The following is a 17,369-nucleotide window of genomic DNA, read 5'->3' as shown; positions in this document are numbered from 1 at the left end:
TAGGCCAAATGAGCGTGGAGGACAGGGAGGGGACGGCACACGGGAGACTTTTGCTGGTCTTTGCAAAAATGGCACAATAGATTTTAGTGGGTGCGTCTTATTGTCTCAAAGACAAGGCTTTAGGACAAAGCTGGCTTAATTTAAAGAAAGTAACGTGGTTTAGCTCCCTGTGCAGCACAGCCCCGACACTGTGAGGGGTGGAAGAGACAAAGCCTGGGTATAAAACCCTGTGTTGCACTTGCTGCCTGCACATCCCAGTCCCCTTCCCGCAGCCAACCCATTAAGGGACAAGCTGCAGTGTCGCTCCATATTTTTTATCCCCAATCTCCCATTGCATACATTTCAAGACTTCCCCTCCAGATATCATATGCACAGCCATCTCCTCTGCTTGGCCAAACCATCCCCACTCCTTGCTCCATCTTTTCCCTTCAAATACTCAAGGCTGAGCTTAATTCAAGCACAACACAGTCCTTTTCCTCTGCTGGTTCACACTCCTGCAACCTATAGCTAAAAGCAACCCTCACATATAGGGAACAGTCATCCTGCATGTGCATGAGCTACACACACTGCCCACCCTCTGCAAGGTTAGGAGTGAAATCACCGCATGAGATTCATTATCTTCTCCTGGCTTCAATCAAGTTTGTGCCTTAAATTATTAAGACTTGAGGGTTTTTTGTTAATTTGTTTACCCAAAGTAAACACAAATATTAAATCAGAGCTTCCAATAATCTCACTGCCAGCAAATTAACAAGCAAATTAACCCATGGTGTCCCAGAAGGGGACACCAATCTCTTCATCTCAGCAAGTCCTCGTGACACATTACTTCCCATGTCACCAACTCCCTCCTGACGCCTTCTTTTGCTTAAACCAAGCAGCTTGAAGAGCCAAAAGCCAAGTCCTGCCTCCCATGCCAGGTCACTACTCAGATTGGAAGCATTACCCAGACTGTTGTGGTGAACTTTATTCTTGATTGCTCTTAGGTCACTGGATTCCTGCTCCCATGGCTTTATCCGACTCCCCAAATGCCAGGGTTGACTTGCCTATGTAAGGGCTTTGCAGGGATGGTTCCTGTCCTTACAGCTGCTGGGTGACTTCTGTGGTTGGTGGTCACGAGTCCCACGCCTCTTGGCTGCCCAGATGCCACCTAATCCTGTCCCCCCAGAAGGGCAGCTGAGAATGAGCACTATTTATAGCAGTTGTTCCCCAGTTCCCCCAGGCTCATCAGTCTGCCCAGGGCTTTTTTAGATAGCGGCACAGGTCCCAGCACAGGCCATATCTGGGCATGGCAAGGCATTTACAGGCACGGCCCTGTGCTTCAGGAAAAAAAAGAAAAAGGAGGAAAAAAAAAGGAAAACCCCGCATCTGTTGGAGATGTCAGTCGCCTGCTTCCCCTGAGCCTCCTGAGCACCACCAGCAACTGCTCCAAGTGCTAAAATCTTTGACTATCAAATTCTGCTTTATTCAAGACATATCTGTGCCTGAAAGCCTTCCCCTTGCACACAAGGGTGTCATCCACCAGCTCTGCTCCTCCATACAGACCACTCTGGAAAAATACAGACTAACCCAGGGATGGTGCTGGTTACACAATGCAAACAAAAATGTCTTCAGAGCATCACGGGGATCTGCAGTGGTGGGGAGGAGACAGCCCACAGGGACACCGCTCCACCTGCACATACAAGTGCCCACCGGGGTGTACAAAGTTGGGCATGTGCACAGCTGGGTAAGCTCAGGGGCCAGGCTGGCATCACACAACCTTCCTGGTGCTGGCAGAGTCACCCAGCAACACCGCACAGCATTGTGCCCAGACTGGCAACCAGTGAGCAGCCCTGCAGTGATGGAGCACCCCACAGACCCCATCAACCAGCTCACTCCTGCTGGGACATCCCCCAGGCAGTCACAGCCCCATGAGGTCCTGGTTGAGGTCCAGCCTCTGCACCTTGTGCCTTGAGCCTGCTCAGAGGTGTGGGGAGCCCAGACAAGTCTTCATTACAGCACAAGGGCAGAGGGGCACGGTCCAGACAAGCTGTGCCATCTCCCCAAAACACATGCTAGGCACCACTGTGCAAGCCAACACCAAAGCAGGAAAGTCCTTACAAATCCAAACCCCTTGTCCTCAGGTAGTTTCATCAACCTGCCTCGGCTGTCTCCAGCTTCAGCCTTGCAGTGCAGGTACAGCTTCAGCGACTCCACAGCAAGCACCTACTTTGCCTCTGAGGGAAACTGAGGCAGGCAAGCCAAACGACTTGTCTGCAGGCCCAGCGAGCCGGCAGCAGAGCCCATGTCCTCGGCTCCCATCCTTGGAACACCGGGCTGCTCTCACCGTGACCCGCTGCATCCCAACGGGAAAGCAGCTGGCAGCATCACTGCCCGCTTGGCCGAGGTCAAGAGCAACTTCAGCGTCAAGCGGCAAACATTTAACCCAGCATCTTCTCTGGGAGGCAATCGCCAGTGCGGCACTTAAATCAGCCCTGGGCTTTCCGGGGAGGGATCCGAGCCGAGGATATTTCTCTTGCTAGGAACACACCACCCCCTCGCCCACAGTCACTGCTAAGTGCAAGATGTGGTGAAAGTCTTTAAAAATAGATATATTCCCAAGCAATTCATGCCGCTTGCATCTGGCAGGGCAAACCTAGCATGGAAGCTCTTTCTTACTGACTAAAAAGGATCGTTAGCAGCTCGAGGCTCGTGCAACCTTGACTCTCTTCCTTTCTTCAGGGCCTTCTCTTGTTCTTGGCCTAAACTAGTCCTGGGAAACACAAGGGAAGCCCTGCCCAGCTAAGCTGGTGTCAAAGGCAGGGAAAGATACTGCAGTGCAGTGCTGATCTCTTCTGCAATCGGACGTGCAGACTAGCCCGAATGCTGAGTCAGCACAATTTCTTTTTTGATTGGTTGATCTGAGTAACATATTTTCAATGTATGCTAAAGGGGCAGCAATTAATACCTTTTCCCCCTTTCCCCACTTTTCCAAACCACTTCGAATCGAATACACAAATCTCACCCCCAAAGTCACTCTCTGGTCCTAAATATTCTGAGGCTCTTTCATTTTTAATTTAGGGCATTAAAAAAAAAAAATTTGCAATCTAAGCGATGCTCACTTTGATCGACTTGTGCTGCTGCAGCTAAAATATCTGTCCTGCAGGTCAATCTAATCATGCTTAATAGCAGTTTATTCTTCAACGCAACATTTTTCACGTCGGGTAGACAGTTTTAAATGAGATTGCTGATGCACCCCTTTACTAATGCTTTTACCAGGGCCAGCACATCCCTTGAAATACTTGTGCAATAAAATGCTTTATTGCTCTTGATGAATGCACTATTAAACTTGAATTGCAAACATGCCCCCCCCTTTTTTTTTTTAAAAAAAAAGAGGGTGCTAGAATTTATGGGACCACCTGTCTTCCAACATTAAGTAATAGTAACAACGGTAATAATAGATCATCAATGTAACAAACACACAAAAGTAAAAAAAAAAAAAAAAAGAAAAACCCGCCTGGGAAATCCGCATGGCACAAATTTGTCCCTGTGCTCTCATGTGCACGTGCAAAATATCCATCTTATACCTGCCGGTAGTTCCGCTTACATGCGGAGAATTCATCTCGAGAACGGCTGGATTTTGTGAGGCATAGAATAGAAAAATTTAACTAATTTGGTCCACTGGATTTATGGCTTTTACAATTCTCAGAGCTCCTGTTTCCATGCCTGGCACCGCGCAGTCCTCGGCTTGCAGGATGGATGGGCGCACCTGAGCATCCCAGCGCTGCGGGTCCAGCACAGATGCTCCTTGCAGCATGCCCACCATGACACTCAAGGCCAGGAGATGCTCACCAGTTTAGGAAGAGTGTAAGAGAAGTGGTTTTTTTTTTAGCTATCAAATAGAGCGGACCTAGTGCAACGTAACAGCCACAGTTTTAATCCGAAAGGCGTTAAACGGATGAAGAGCTGCCATGAAGCGGAAGAACGGCGCAAACTGGTTGACAAAGGCCTGCAGCCATCACCTGCTGCCATCAATGCCAACAGCAGTGGGCTACCATGGCTCTTGGGGGGCCACACACACCCCAAGTCATTTTTAGCATTGCCCAAGCCCAGCTGACACAGGCCATGGCAAAGCCTCCCCTGCTACCTCCGCTCCCATGCTGCGAGACAGCGCTCAGAGTTATAGCTTTGAAAATATTTACATAAAAAATAAATCTGAGCACTTAGTGACTTCCTAAAGTTAGCAATTCCATGTGATTAACAAGCGTATTAATTCAGAGAGGCGGGGGGAAGGAGATAAAAATTGCATTACAAATGCAGGTATCTACTGTAAATCAGACCGCGAGCACCTTTGCAAGAGGAATGCACAGTGCCACAGGGGTTTTAGTAAAACCTGCACTGAGAAAGAAAAAAAAAGGAAGCAAAAAGAAGAAAAAAGAAAATTTAAAAAAAAAAAAAGGAAAAAAAACCCAAAAGGAAAAAAGAGAAAAAAGAGAAAAGGTAGAAAAGGAAAGAAGAAAGAAAAGGAAAGGAGAAGAGGTGGGGCAAAGGGTCAGCAAGGAAAAGAGGGAAATTTTATATATAAATTATATATAATATGTATAATTTGTAATGCTATGTTATATCCAGAATGGTGACAATTGTCCTCTTTTTTTATCCAGAGAGTCAAGGTAACATTGGTGATTTAGAAGGGAGTGAAACTGCAGTCCTCCTTGGACACCGGTGCTTTCCTGCTTGGGCTCAGCTGATTTCCCATCATTCACCAGCTTCATATTTAAATCTGACCCCAAAATGGGGCAGGACACCCACAGGATCCCATCCTTGAGGGGACATGGGGGCCAGGGATTGTCCCCATTCAGGGTGACTGCTGGTGGGACCGAGCCCAGGGATTGCTGCATCGCTGCAGCCAGGTCCTGAGGGACTTCACCGCAGCCAGTCAGGAACACCCCAGCTTTCCAGGGCCCAGCATAACCAGCGCATCCGAAAATGCAAATAGGATGATATGCAAACCAGCCATTCTCCAGTACAAACTCGGCCTTCCCAAAGCCAACTGCCAAAGCAAAGGCTCCTCCTCTGCTGGGAAGGGGTCAGCGCTGCCCACGCCCCCATCAGCCATGGTATTTAATTTAAACAAAAACCAGCCACAATAAACCCCACCAAATCCTACAGGTAGGAAATCTCCCCCACAGCCCAACCTGCCTTTTCTCACCCACTCCTCACGAGAATCTGACTACAGTTAAATCCCCTTTGGCGTACCTGTAACAAGTGATGACGGTGCTCACGGTGAACGGAGATGGATAAAGACTCCCCAAAATCCAAGTTCAAAGTCTTGCCTGCTCCCCGTGCTCAGGGGGAGGATGCTGCGATCGGAAAGACCTAATTAACCTCTGCTGCCATGCCATGGCACCACACCTGCCAAATGATGCCGTAGGAGCCCATGAGCAAGATGAAGACAAGGTTGCAATTGCAGGGAAACCACTCCAAAGAAAAACGCTGCCCTCAGCGGCCCCATGGACATGGAAAAAGGACTTTGGGCAGCTGGGGAGCGGCTTTCTGAGGAGTTCAACTTTGTACATCGTTAGAACATCGTAGAAACGCAAGGAAATTTGGGGATGAAAGCTTTAAACCCTCAGATGCGGCTCCCATCTAGGCAGAACGTTAAACTGGTCGTTAAACCAAATTTCTTTCATCTTGTCATATTATTGTACTATCTCGGAAAAATAGCCAACTGTTTTACATTGGAAAAGGTTAAATGGAAAAGGCTTCCAGAATGAAAGGATCTAATTTTCTTGTTTTCCCTGGGGAAAATAAGATCCCTATATTCAGAGCACTCCTTTGGCTTTAGCTGTGATCCACTGACTGGATGGCTCATCGCACAAAAAGGAATATCTCCTTCTCGCCAGTTTTAAGCACAAAAAGTTGTAATGTGGGAAAGGTTTGAAAAACGGAGTTTGCACACCAATTTAAAGCTAAAATACCGCACGCCCGAGTCACAACTGTTGTATTCTTTTCCTCTCTCTTCTTCTCCCCCCACCCTCCCTCTCCTTTTGTTGTTCCTAGATTTAAAGATCAGCCAGCTCTATTTGTTATCTAGCCTTAATATCTGGGGTAAAAAGGGTCGATGGGGAAGCAGGAAAAAGGAGAGGTTGGCCTGCATCCCTGTTAAAACCCAGGAGCGGACAGCCAGCTTTCCTCTGGCATCGCCTTTCAAAGCCCATGCCGCAGTCAGCATATTGAATATTTAATGTCCTGATGAGCATTTCCACCTGCTGACACAGGCAAAGTGACAGAACAATACACGCGCTGGAACAAGATCATCAATTGACTCCCCAGTCGGTCTGCCGGGTCAGGCAGTTAAAAAAAATAATAATATAAAATAATCTGTCTGTCTTTCTCCCCCGCCTTGGCCGGGGTCACACACTGCTCCTCTGAGAAGGATTCCCACCTGAAATACATACTTCTTTACATTCCATAGCTTGCCAGGTTCATATGGGCATATAAAGAAGTATGTCTCTCAAGCAGGTAGTTTCAATATGCGCATTTATATGGTCACAGGAGGAAAAATAGCGCTGATTTACAATTTACATCCTGAGAGTGAGTTACGGCTCAGTTCAAACCAGCAGACTTTCCTCCTGCCCAGCCCATGTGCAGACACACACACACACACCAGCTCCTGATCCTGGCCGGTAATGCTGGGCTGAGCCCTCAGCAGATGATGGATTTTGGATCCTGGGAAAGGGGAACTGCGTAATTCACTGGACACCAAGCAGCAAAGGTCCAGTTGCTGCCCTGGCAGGGGCTCTTTGAAACGTAAAAGACACAGGGTACAAGCCAGCCTCCCACTCCACCTAAAAAGTAGGTGTTTCATTCAAAATCATAAACTTTCAGCATTTAAAAAAGACCAAAATGTGGTTTAGAGGAAAGGCTTTCCTGTATATGCATACAGGTATAATTTCAGACAAAGCCATGTGGGAGAAAGTTACATACAGATGAATTCCCAGTTGCCTACATCCTATAATTTGGAAGCAAAAAGCCAGTTCGTTTTCAGAAAGCCCAAAATCAAATGGCCATCTACTGATTTACAAACTGACACCGGGAAGGACTGTTCCATTTGCCAGAGTAAGAGAACTCATCAGCCCCAGACAAGCAATTGCTTTATCAGTAAGTAGAAATTAAAGCATAGGAAGAAGAAAGCATCTTACCTAGTGAATCCAATGATTTTTCCTCTTCTGGTCACTGGAAGTGAGACACTACCCGCAGACAACCAACCCCCAAAAGATATCACATGCCTTTTGGGGAGATCAGGGCGTTAAAAAACAAAAAATAATTAAAAATTGCTCCTAATAATTCATCCGGTTGAGCTCCACGCCAGCTAAGGGGCTTTGGGAAGACCTGCAGACATAAAAGGCAGCCAAAGCGAGGTTCTGGGAGCTCGGGCCAAGTTCTTCCCGAGTTCTTCCCGCAGCCCCCGTGGGCTGCGCTCCCCGCACGCCGCCGCACTGTGCACCCGTGGGGCTCGGTCCCGCACGCAGCCCTGGCTCTCCCCCTCTCCCTCGCCTCCTCGCAACCGTGCTGAGCTTTAAAGCTCCCTGAACAATGTGGGCCGAGTGGCAGGGCTGCGATCGCCGCCCGGGCTGAATGGGAGACTATAATGGGCAGGATTTAGGCAGGAGCGCGGCGGAGGTCACGCCGGGCGCTGCCTGCTCGCTCAGCAGGGCGGGCAGGGTCCCTCACCAGCGCCCGCCGCCCCTCGCCCGCCGCTGCCCACGATCGATACCAATTTACAGGCAAATGGGGAATGGCTGCCTCCGTGTTAATGAATTTTACCGTTTCTCACAGTCTTCTAATGAACCCTTTAAAGAGGGTTTAAGTAAACTTAGCAAGTGGCAAACTAAGCACTTTGGAATACCTAATTGCATCGATGCTTTTCACTGCTTTTTTTAAAATATCACTGCCAGCTGGGGAGTAAATACTTCCCTGCTGCCCATCGACTTCCAGCACCACTGAAAAGCAAAGGCCGCATGGTGCCGGGGTGTAAATCCTCTGTGCTCAGCCCCAACCCCCAAAATGGCTTTACACCCCTCATGCAATACTGGCACATGCCTTGGTCCTGGCTCTGTGCAGCTTCCCCCTCATTCCCTGACTTTGTTGGCCGTTTTAACCATCATTATTTGTCTCATTTAAAGGCAAATTTCAACCTTTAGTTTGGATTAAGGGGAAGAGAGATGGAGCTGTGGCACTGGTGTAATGCATGACTGCAGTGAAATTAAAGCAAAGGGAGAGCTGAGGAGTGTGAGGGAAAGTCTGAGTGTCTCAGATTAAAAAAAAAAAGAAGCCCAAAAAAACCAGCAAAAATCAAAGTGCTCGTGGTGAGGTGTTGCCCAGCCAAGGCACTCCATGGTATTGAATTTCCTTCAGACCAACAGCAGTAGAACAGCTACTGGATTCTTGGAGCACTAAACACCTGCACCTCATACCCTATTTGATTTCTTCAAATGCATTTGACATGGGCTGTCCTGAACAGTCCCCAACTTCTACGGACAAGAGGGACAGCGACTGCCAGCCACTAAAGCAAGTACTATGTAAGAGCTAAAAAAATGACCTTTTAGATCCTTACTAGAACTGAAGACAATGACACAACCACAGCAGCAAAGTTCGTCCTGGAGATTTAAACTTGCTTTGAGGTTCTGGGTGTAAGCTCATGCTTTCCAGGGTTGTGCCTTTTGGTCGAGAAGCAAGTAAATGGTGTGATGGTGTTTTTAATGTGACATCAGAGGCACCCTGTGGATCCCATCTTCCAGCTACCACCAGGAGTAAGTGGTGGTGGGTGAACATAATCCACCATACTCAACCCACCTGGGTTCTCTGAGCTCCTGTGCTTGCTCTTGGCCAAAAAACATGCGCAGTAAAACTGTGGCTGTTCTGGGGAGAAAAATGGATGGAGACCTGAATCATGCAGAGGCAAAGGGGCAAATAAAAGGGGAGGGAAGGGCCTGAGGTATTGCCTGGAGACGGAAGGGGAAGGAGCTTGGTGAGAAGCATGGAAAGCAAGGTCCTGTATATTATATTCATGCACTGCCCCAGGCTCCAGGCGCTGCTCAGGTCCAAGTGGCAAAGTCAAATGGAAGATGTGCAGCACAAAAGTTTGGGGACAGCCTGTATCTAGGGCTGGGCACCGGAGAAGGGAGACACAAGCGGGGCCGAGGTGGAGGCATGCGCTGGCCCCATTGCAGCCTGTGGCAGAGAGGCTGAGCTCAGACCTTGGGAGCCACAGACACAACCACCCGCTCGAGAGGATCCCAGCAATTAAACTGACAGCACAAATCACAGATTTCTGCCTAGACAATTACACACGATTGCTGAGTGCACGCTCCCTCTGGCACAGACATATATACCTGTATCCATACTCCACACACAGCCTGGAGATGTGTTGTACCTGGATGATATGTTACACCTGCTTATGTATAGGATTTATATACCTATGCATAAAGATGCGTAAAATATCCATATGCGCGCTATAAAACAAACCTAAATCTATGTGTGTATGCACCACAGTATCCATCTCACAAAACTGATGTCTATATATTCATGTGACTAGGTATCACCACTATCATATAAAATATAATGACCACAGTCAACTCTGAGCTGCAGAAGCAATAACAGTCAATTGATGCTACACTTCATGTAACCTGAATTCCAAACCCTTGCAGGAAAGCCTAACTTCTCCTCCTCCCCATATTCCCTTTCTGATCGTCCACAAGCCACGCGCCTGTAATTAATACTCATTTCTCGGCATTTTAACAGTTAATCACCACAGCATTGAGATTATTGCAAGTTAGGCTAAGTTTAACCACATTTCACCCTTTTGCTCTGCCTGGTATCAGCTCATAGCACTAGTTTGTTGCAAATAAATAAATAACGCCCCAATCCCCCCAGGTGTCATTAGCCAGCCTGTGTCTGAATTAGGCATTTAAAGGCCGGTTTAACCTTGCAGAACGGTTGCATGTCAAAGTTCTAACATTTCAGCTCAGATTATTCTAGTGCACTGCTTGCTCTGCAGTTTGTTAGGTGTTTTTTTTTTTTAAATGCGGAGTATGCCACAGCAGAACAAAAAAAAAAAGGGGGGGAGGAGGTTTCCTAACCGATCCACAGATTAAACACACATCCAGCACACCCCACACAGATACACACACACACATACATTTGCCGGATGCAGAAGCCCACATTTAAGTCCCCGGGTAAGTTGGATGGGCACTCAGTCCTGCATTGGCCAGGAAAAGTGTTTAAACCAAGCTGAGCTGGTAGCAGTTAAAGGCAAGGCAGGGAGCAGAAGAGAGGGGGGAAAAAAAAAAAAAGACATACCAGTTAGGAGCTTCTGTTGCAGCAGAGGACTCACCAGAGCACTAGCTGAAAGCTGAATCAGCTTTCGAGAGTTAGGGATGCATAGAGGAGGGTCATGGAATCACAAGGTAATAATGCGCTTCATGCTGCAGCCGTCAGCCTTCTCCTTATAGCCAATCTCTAATGCAGGAAGGGAACAGAGAGCAGGCCCAGGGATGGGATTAGTCCTCACTTGGAGAGAAAAAAAAAAAAAATTAAAAAAAAAAATCGCCAGGCAAACCCTCCCCTCCCACCCACCCTTACCTCGCCCCCGCCGCCCGGCACCGCCACAACTCCATCCCTCCATCCCCGCCGCTGCACCGCATCGCAGCGCGGTGCCGCGGGGTGCGGGGAGGCAGCGCGGTGCCGCGGGGGCTGCGCGGGGCGGGCGGGGAGCGCGCTCGGGCAGCTCCGCGGCCAGCCGGGGGTTAAGGAGCAGCCACGGTGCCCGCCTGGATTGCAGCACACCTTGATGCGAGAGGCTGCGCCGGCACAAGTGCCTGCGCCCCCCCCACCCCTTCTCCTCCTCCTCCTCCTTTTCACATTCCCCCCCCCCCCGGGGGTCAGCCCGGGCTGGGGGTCAGGCTGCGGGGGGATACACAGGGCTGGGGGGGGCTGGCTGAGGGAGGGGGAAGCTCTGGTCAGGACGCGAGTCCACCTTTCCAGTGCTTATATACCCAGCGAAGCATCCCAAACACGCACCCCCGGGCGAGCGGCCCCTGCTCCTGCTCTTCCCTCCCTGACCATATTTAGTCAACCACGGCAAAAAATAGCCCGTCAGCTGGAGCCTGCCGAGCAGGGCTCGGAGTTCAATCGCTCCTCGCAGCCCATTGACTACTGGTCCTGCAGGGTCCTGACTCTGCCTTTTTTTTCCCCTCCGCTATTTTTAGCTAGGCCAAATAAAGAGGGAGCTCATCTTACTATTCTCCACCGGCCCGAGGTTTCTCGGGGCCCTGGCTATGTTTGGTAAGCGCCGGTGTTGAGAGACACAGAGCGGAGACCTTGTCCATGCCGGAGAACCTTTGGCTCTCTCCTGTATTTGTTCTTTTCCTCTCCTTTTCTTTCTTTCATTTGTATTTCTTCCTTCATGGTAGAAAGGATTCTGGGTGAGAAGGTGGGGAAGAAGCTCAACGGATCCTGATTTTCATGTTACAGAGGGAAGAACTGGCTTTAAAAGACCTCACGCTGGGGCCAAGTCCTTCACCACAAGGTCCTGGGCACCTCATTGTCTGGCCACGTCTGTCCTTCCGTGTCTCCAAAGGTGCTGAAGGTTGGGAAGGCGTTGGATTTTCTGCCCTACATGGAGAGCACTAGGGAGCCTCGTTGCCAGCCAGGGAAACCCCTCTGTCACAGTGGGTTAATGTGGGTCACCAACACAGTGGTGTCTCCTGGGTCTTGAGGTCATGGGATCTTTCCAGCCTCCAAAGTTTCATCCAGCAGTACAGCAACGAGGGAAAATTTTGGCAGTGGAGGCACTGCCCTTGGCTGGCATCCAGAGAAGCAGGTGAACAACTATAGAAACTTGAGTTAGACCCAGCTTCAAAATAAAGATGTCCAGAGACCTGGGGAGGTCACTCGGGGAGAGCAGATAAATGATGACAGACATGGCATTGGCTGCGTTCAGCCAACCCGTCCTGCTTGCTTGCAGCAGATCCCTGTTCAGGACAACCTCCTGAATCCAATGGAGCATTGCCCTGCTCACCCCAGGTCTCTGCACCTCATCAAGGCTCACCCAGAGGGACCATGACACCTCCCCAGACCCCAAGAGCACCTCATGCTGCTGGCAGACCACTCCTGTGGGCAGGCTTTGGGGGATCAGGGCTGGAGAGACTGGCATCTGCCAATGGATGTTTGGGTGGTGGTGGTTGGATGTGGGATTGGAGTGGGAAGTTCACATGAACCCCAGTGAGGTTCCCAAGACCCTCTGCTCCCATCAGTGACCCATGAGCGTGGAGTGGTGTGTGACAGAGACGCCCACCCACAGGGTCTGTGCGCTGCTGCACTGTGATCCCAACGGATACCTCCACTTAGGACATCCGTGTGAGCCTGTCAGGCAACACTCGTCTGAGGGTGTTGTACTTGCTGGGAGCTGATAGCAAGTCATCTAAGGATGGGAAATGCCTGCAGGAACCACCCCATAGTGCCACGAGGTGGGGAGGGCTCCCAGGAGATCCCAGCGGTGCTTCCCGTGCCCTCATGTCTGAGGTCCCCAGCTCTGAGGACGATGCCAGAAATAGCCACTACGGATGACACGTCTGCTCTCTGTCCTGGGCTGCCTTGGCTCTTTCTCTGTCTCAGACGACGGGTCTCCTGAACCCACTCTGGAAACCTGGATTTCCCTCTGCCGCCTCCTGGTCCCAAAGACAGGCTGTACCCCACTGTCACTGTTCGGATAGCCCAGGACAGGGTGTGTGGCAGCAAAACCATGAAATCTGGTGTCCCTGAGGTGCCAGCTGACAACATAGAGCAGAGCTCTGTCTGACGCCAGGGACCAAACCCACCACTCCCCACAGGACTGGCAGTGGCGACAGAACCTGTAGGAAACCCTCTACCCCTCTTCCTCTCTTCTCTACCCCAACATAGTCTTTGTGACCACCAGTGTCCCCTCTGTACCTTCAGCTCATTTCCCTCTGGAACAGATGGGAATTTCCCTGCAATGACATAAACCGCTGTTGGGTTTTTTCCTTCTGTTTTCCATCACTACAGGGATGTCCAAGCTGCTCCCGCTCAGATATCAGACAGGACTGTCAATGCTTTCCCAGCCCATGCCCTTTCTACAACTGAAGCCGTGGAAGCCCTTCTCCACTCTGACTCAACCCAGGATCACCACAAATTCATCTGAGAACACCTTTACCCAAAATACCAGCCCAGCCAGCACAGAATAACATTGCCTATGACCCTCTGGGGAACACTTGGGGTTTTGAGAACCCAAGTGCCAGAAGCGACAGGCTCTCATGCTGGTTTGGGGCCCATCTGAAATCACAAAGTCCCCGGGGTGTGCAGCTGCCTGTGCCCCAGCGGGACCCTGCCCCGGCGGCAGGGGAGCTGTTAAGAACCACTCACTATCACAGGCACAGTCGTGCCCTTGTTTGGATTGAGTTGTTATCACATCCCTGACAGGTTCCCCAGGGTTGAGAATCCATCCCGGCACCAAGATATGTTGGGAACAGGAGCAAACTATAAACGGAGATGAACCAAAAGCAAACCTCTGAGACGCGAATTAAGAGATCATTTAAAACCCAAACCTGCTTTTTGCACACTGATTTCTTCCCCTCACTAATTGCTCTACAACCACACTCGCCCTTGAGCTCTCAGGGACTAAAATATCTGCATTCCTCTCCAAAATGTGTGGCATCTTTTTATCAGGACTTGGTTTGGAGCTTGCTCCATACACCGATAACACTGGGAGTTTGGCATGCAGAGACTGCCAGGAGAGATGGGGCCTGAATGTGCAACCACCACAGCCTGACAGGCTTTATATATATATATTTGCACATGCATATACATATATGCCTAATAATAATGTATTCATGTGTGCACATAATAATTCTGCATTTAAGCTCCTTTAACCAAAGGAACCTGAGGAAGCCGCACAGCAGACTGTAAAACTGAACCAGTTCAAAATGATATGTGAGAGATTGCAACACTCCAAACAAAATGCAAGTTGTTACTTTAAAAGAACCAGGCTCGGGCTTTTGAATTTATGTAACCTAAACTGATTTTGTCTGTTTGAAATTGTTGTTGCGTGTTGGGAATCTCAAAGAGGTGAGGAGCAAAGCTGCAGACTTTTCCTTTGGAGTCCAAGATTACAAGCCCCTTTGCCTCTCCCTCCGGCTCCAAAGCTGTTAATGGTTTGCTTCATTTTATTAACAGCAGACAAGAAAAAAAATTCTTCCTCAGAGCCTGTGTGAGGTGACAAGTTGGATAATAACAGCTCCTTTGGAAGTTTTTATAGTACATTAGGCAAATATAGTGGATGTTTATAGACTTTTAAAAATGCTGATTATATAAAAATGCATTTATAACCTTCTAAAATACCAAGCTACTGTAATATAATTATTTCCAATAATAAAAAACTAAAAATGCAGATTATTGGCCCAATTAGAGCAATTTTTTAATTGATTTCTGGTTTTCTTTGGGCCAAAATCTGATCTCAAACCAAAGACTGGCCAACACCCTGTGATATGAGTCAGGTCAATCAGGTTTTCACATCCTGCAGAAGATGCTGCACTGTCCTGGGATGAAGCCAAACTGACTGAACCATGCACCCCACTCACTTTTCCAGCACCCCCTAACACCTCCAGCTTGAGGGAGCTTCTGGAAAAGCTGGGCATCTCCTGGCAACCTGCTGGACCAGCCACCTTCCCACCTCACTGGTGGTGAGGAGGCGCTTGGTCACCCAGTGGTTGGTCTTCCTCTGTTCTCTGTAAGAACTTGTATGAATAATTAATTTATTATTGGCACAGACTCGAATGTGGCTCTGTCCTGTTCCTAGCTGATAAGGTTGCTGGGGATGTGCTTTCTCTCTCTTTTGTCTTTTTTTTTCTTGCTTTGACCCGAAATTCCATCAGTAGGTAGAATTAGCTTTTGCCAATGGCAGTTGTCTCAATACAGATAAATTCTTTCAAGAAATTGAGGTCTTGACAAATTGGCATGTCCCTACCAAAAAACACCCCAAACACTTAGTGAAGAATGAGTTATTCTTTATTTTATAAAAACAGTCTTTTTTTCTTGGCTTTATCTTTTATTAATAATTGGAAAAACCAATTCTGAGCTTTGGAGCTGCCTGTGAAGTCCCCCAAGTCGTCATGAGATCGGGCTATTACACCCTAAGATATACATTTTGACTGTAAAGAAGAGTGTTTATTTCAATTTCATCTTCCTGAGGCAAAATGCTTTCCTTTGGTCATTTAAGTTCTTTTTTTTTTTAATTAAAAACACCTTTTTTTTGTTGCAGTGCAGTGTCCCACCTCTCCACTAATGGAGCACATTGCAAATTTTCCCATTAATTAAAAAATCTCAGCCCCACTGGTGAGGAAGGATGGAGGGAAGATGCTGCCTGCAGCTCTCCCACCAGATGAAAGCAGCAATTTCATCACCATTTCACAACATAACCATGCTTAAAAACATGTCTCCTAACTTCTCCCAGAGGCCAACTCCAGCCTTTTCTGCTGCACATGGATATAACACATCTGTGGGACACACACATTTCATGTGGTATGAAGGAAAAGATGGGTTGGGTTTTTTTCATTTGGTATTTCTGGCAAGAAAAAGAAAATGAAATTGTTTTCAAAACCAGTGGCAAACAGAAATTATGTTCCTTGACAGCACAGTAGTAGCAGCCTTTCTTCTCAAAATCCTCATGTGGGAGACAGCAGTGTGATGCTCTCCCTCATTTAACTGGGAAACTGAGGCAGGAGAAGGGATTGCTTTGCCTGACGAGCAAGGAAACAACTGGGGGGTGCCAGGGCTGCTTCCCTCCATCCTCCCAGTGAGCTCAGACACCTCTGGGTTTATCAGCATCTCACTGTTGGCGGATGAAACGGTGACATGGGAGATAACTGAGCCAATTACCCACCAGCTGACTTGAGTTCATTCGCATGTTGTGGGCTTTTTTTTTGTTCAGCAAGATGTAAGGGTCGGGTTCTTTCTTTGACTTTTCAGAAGTTGTGAAATACAGCTGTCGGACGCTCTCATAAAGATGAAATACGGCCGTTTCACGGGCTGGCTGGGAGGTTTTGGGTATCTCTGCAAACCCGGCGTGTTGTGTTTCCAGTTTGGGTGTGGAATACAATACTCTTGTTTTGGAAGGTGTTTCTCTGAAGGCACTAACCACCTTACCTCCCAACACAAATATTTTTTCAATTATTTGAGAGTTTTTGCCTTCATTGTTGGAAGTGCTCTGTTTTTAAAGCACCTATCTCTCAGGTATTTGGCTCTTACTGTTGTTTTAAAAGATTATGCCATCATACTCGAAAAGAAAGAACAAAGGACCACTCATAAATTTAACCAAACCCCCCATATTTTCCAATCTGTCTGATCTCTCTGAAACCTGGGATCTTCTTTTGTGTCAGGGACATTTATGTCTTCTCCAGTGTCCTTCCAACAATAAGTGTTCCAGCAACAGGGATTGCATTATATACTGTGGTTTTGTTTGTGGCAGAACAAAATTAAATGAGTACATAAATTACTCTGCTCCTGGAATAAAGAAACAAGCAAAAGAGCACTGTTGCTTTTTTTTTTTTAAAGTGGCTTTTTTTCTGATAGGATGAGTTAGATTTCCTGAAACCATGTGCAAATTAAAAAGTTCACAGTTCAGGCTTATTGTGAAAGCTAAATCTCAGCCTCATTTTGAGAGGCGGCGTATTTAGGAAGACACATTTGGATTTATATAAGAACTTGTAATTTGTTTCCCGCATCTTTCTTGAGCGAGCACGCCTCCCGCTCCCTCACAGATTAACACTGGTGGTGCTTAACAGCAAAAAAGAACACTTGTGGCTTGGTGCATGCTACAGAAATGTCTTCTGATGATCATGGAGCTCTGCAAAATTTGTCTGAGGAGACCCACTTCCTTGAATAACTCATTCCCAAAATGCAGCACTGTCCTTTGCAACCCAAGTGCAGCCTGATGCAGGGCACTGTCCTCACAGGGGTTGTGAGGAACAAAAAGAGCCTCCTTGGAGGGATGAGGGCTGCAGCCCACATCACCACACACCAGTGGAGATGGCCTAAGTCCCTTTGAGCACCTCGACACCACCCACTGAGCACAAACCTGCTCTCAGGTTTCTTATCAAGCTCCTCCACTGCAAATCTCAGTCCAGGAGTGCCTGGGGTCTCTGCTGATGGCTGGCCAGAGCCCGGGCTTTACAAACTGGTTTGGGAGCTGAGAAACTGGGGAAGGATGGGAGAGAAACCAGATCAGGAGCTGACACGAGAGAGGCACAGGCTGGTGGGAAAAACAAAGTGCTGGAAGGGCTCCGCGCTTTATTGCTCAAACACATCTTTTCCGTGCGTAC

At 48.3% G+C, this 17,369-nt stretch overlaps 1 long non-coding RNA gene across 3 annotated transcripts in view; it reads right to left on the bottom strand.

The window, feature by feature from the left end:
* LOC108497590 overlaps positions 1 to 10,869 on the bottom strand; it is a 62,976-nt gene extending 52,107 nt beyond the window's left edge. For 2 of the 3 annotated variants that reach the window (XR_001874894.1, XR_001874893.1), the window contains exons 1-2: positions 10,822 to 10,869; positions 10,336 to 10,545 (exon numbers count right to left, since the gene is read on the bottom strand). This is a non-coding gene — a long non-coding RNA (uncharacterized LOC108497590). Of the gene's footprint in view, positions 1 to 7,175; positions 7,263 to 10,335; positions 10,546 to 10,821 lie in introns of all 3 variants that reach the window. The other variant, XR_001874895.1, reaches the window with a different exon arrangement.
* Positions 10,870 to 17,369: the final 6,500 nt, after the last annotated feature.

Source organism: Lepidothrix coronata, unplaced genomic scaffold (genome assembly GCF_001604755.1).
Source record: "Lepidothrix coronata isolate B3197 unplaced genomic scaffold, Lepidothrix_coronata-1.0 Scaffold49, whole genome shotgun sequence".
Taxonomy (NCBI): Eukaryota; Metazoa; Chordata; class Aves; order Passeriformes; family Pipridae; genus Lepidothrix; species Lepidothrix coronata.
The sequence above is the reverse complement of the archived record's forward strand: the minus strand, read 5'-3'. Positions and strand labels throughout refer to the sequence as shown.